The sequence below is a fragment of the Nanorana parkeri genome, unplaced genomic scaffold (assembly GCF_000935625.1).
Source record: "Nanorana parkeri isolate BGI_ZX_2015 unplaced genomic scaffold, ASM93562v1 scaffold717, whole genome shotgun sequence".
NCBI lineage: Eukaryota > Metazoa > Chordata > Amphibia > Anura > Dicroglossidae > Nanorana > Nanorana parkeri.
In genome coordinates, this window is record NW_017306985.1 from 628,200 (window position 1) to 631,394 (window position 3,195).

Sequence of the window (3,195 nt, forward strand, 5' to 3'; positions counted from 1 at the left end):
TAAAAAGCGGGGTCACGTCGGGTAAATAGACACCAAACATGTCATGCTTTAAAATTGCGCGCACCCGCAAAATCGCAAAAAATTACCATGCCCAAAATTGACCATAGGTGACGCTTTAAAAGCTTTTACCGCTCATCAGTTTAGTGTTATCAGTGATTGATAGCCCTACAATTATTGCTCTCATTCCGACGTTCGCGGCGATATGTAACATGTGCGGCGTAATGGGCGAAATCGTCGTTTTCACACGTATGCGGACCCGACGCCTGTTTGCATGCGTGTATGTATGGGGGGGACTTTAAAAAAAATAAGGGGGAGAGAAGCCGCCCCCAGGACGAGCTGTGTCGGCCGCACAGCGCCCTTGTTGCCATGGCGCCCTGTGCGGCCGCACTGCTCGCACACCCCTAAGGCCGGCCCTGCCCCTCTTTGATAAGTTTTTATTGTTGTCTGTTTCCCCATTACGGAGATTTTCTTGAATAGCAACCCAATAACACAATACACTGCAGCACATGTGTGTTGTAACAGCACAGCACAGATGTGAACATTCTGCATGCTGTGATGCTCTGCATTAAGAAAAATACGGCATGCAGCATCTAATGACCTATTCAAAATGAATGCAACAAACACGAGATGCGTGTGTAAATGCAATGCACTGCTGTGAAGCTATAATGGTAAATGAGGGTGTAGTACCCAACTTGCACCACTAGATGTCCTGAGTAGGTTAAAGCTGAATGCTAGGCAAATGGCTAAATACATAGATTAAAGTGACAACTACAGTAGTAACAAAAATGTAGCTTATTTGTGTATCACTCAGCTGTAAATCCTCAAATCATCTCTGAATTGGTGCTAACACTGTCCTTCCTTCTGGAGGGTGGCTACTTTTGTTCCCCGTGGTCCCTGTTTGTGTTGTAAAGTAGTCACCGCTCCAAGCTTACTCCTGTGATGGACTACAATCTCAATACAAATAAGTAACCTAAATGTGAGAATGTAGTTCATCATGGGAGCGAGCATGGACACACAGGGACCATGGGGAACCAAAGTAACCACCCTCCAGAAGGAAGGGCAGTGTCCGCACAAATTTAGAGAGGATTTGAGGATCTAAAGCTGAGTGATACACAAATAAGCTTAAAAAAAATGTAACAGTTAAGTGCATTTTTAAGATTTAACTCCTGAGATTAGTTTTTTTCCTTGTACATAATTGCATAATCTTTGTAAAGTAAAATTTCACCACATTTACCAACTAAGGAACAGCTTATTTGCCTTTAGTAAATGAACCCCACTCTATCTCCTTTATATTCATGTGTACTTTAGAGCAGTCGAAAACTATAGTATTCATTTCATATTTAATCTCTTTAATGGCAAGTAGAACATGTATTTACAAACTGTAGACATACAGGCAAAACAGTTATGTAAAATATGAATGATAAAAATTATAGAAAGTTACAATGTATCCTGTTCCAATGGCTTTGCATTTAAAGGAATGGATGATATCCCAATCAGTGATTGGACCCCAAATATATGTTTGATGATGAGATCTCAGATTTCAACTATATATTCAACTATATTTAAGTTGCTACTCCTCTGGTAACTGTGCTGGGAAACTTCTGTGTTTTGTATTGTTGTAAGCCCTTCCATGTGCACCTTGCTATCAGGGCTAGTTATAAATTGTGCTGTTGACATTTCAAGTCACAGGGACGCACTGGGGGCCTCAGAGTGCATTTTGGATTGCTGAGCTTCCAGTGCGTTCATGTGACTTTAAAGAGGAGTGGGGCACCTCCAGGCAAACCTGCATTCAATTTATCTACTGCTTAAATATGCTCCAAAATAGAGACTCAAAAATTAGAGTTAGGACCACACTACACAGAGGGGCCTTGACCAGGCAATGTGGCTTTCACATATTTTGTAAAAGTTCTGCAACTAAAACCTTTGTTTTTAACGCATATTGTTAGTGTAATTTTTTTTGTTGCAGGCTAGCTGGTAAGTGTGCTGGGAAACTTCTGTATTTTGTATAAGTTACTGCCCCTCGTAGCCACCAATAAGTCAGGAGGGTACAGCAATTGCATTTTCATCTCATTTGTACAGGCAAGTATTAGCGTGCACATGGGGTGTGCCTGGGCACCCCCTAAGCACCCCCAGCCAGGACGTGATTAACATTTACATATGAATGAGTGACAATATTTACATATGAATTAGCCATAATTCATTCATATGTAAATAGCGCAGGTAATTCATATGCAAATTGTTGCCCAATTTCCCCCACTGCAGAAAGTGGTACAGTCCGGGATTCTAGCAGTGTTTCAGCGCGTGAAAGGTATTTCAGCTCGTAGTCTTCTTCTTGTATCCTGCTCTTTATCTGTCAGTGTGTGTGGCTGTCAGCCTCTGTGTATATCTATACATATTGTATAGCTCTCTCATGCCTTTTTGCAGCCCTCCAGCAGTTTCATTCAATTTGAATGAGACCACTGGCTGCTTTATATTTCCTTAAGGTGGCCATACACTTTACAACCCTCGCAAGACTTTTGTCTTGCGAGGGTTGCAAAGTAATTAAAAAAACATACGATCTGCCCAACTTGGACAGGCAGATCGTACTTGCGATCATGGCAAGCCCGCCCCCCCTGAGGGGCGTGCTTCCGATGACTGCAATGCCGAACCGGCAGTGTGCGCGTGCGCACACCGGCACATTCGGCAGTTATCTCTCGATCCTGCTAAAAAAAAATCGTACGATTCTCGGCAGGTTTTTGAACATGCTCGAAATACAAAAGTCGTGCGACTGTACAGTAGAAACGGTCGCACGCCTTCCATACACTGCACGATTATCGTACGATCGCGGGATTTACCGCAATTCTTGTACGATAATCGTGCAGTGTATGGGCACCTTTACACAGTTTTGCAGCTGTTTTAGATATAAAATATTGTAAGCTGAGATTTGTTTTATATTTACTTTTAAGAGGCATTGCAGGGAAAAAAGTGAAATAAATCTACTGTAATCCAGAGTTTGATATAAATCAGAGTTTGATATAACTCTGTGCACTGGGCACACTGATCTCTGCTCCAGGTGACCTCAGCCAGCAGCTCCTGGTAGTTTGCAGCCCTGAACTGGAGTTGAAAAATACAGTGCTGGGCTCTTCAAACAAGGGACTAAATTTGTGACTGTGTCATCAGTCAAGGTGAGATAGCAGCCAGGCTTTGCTCTGATCA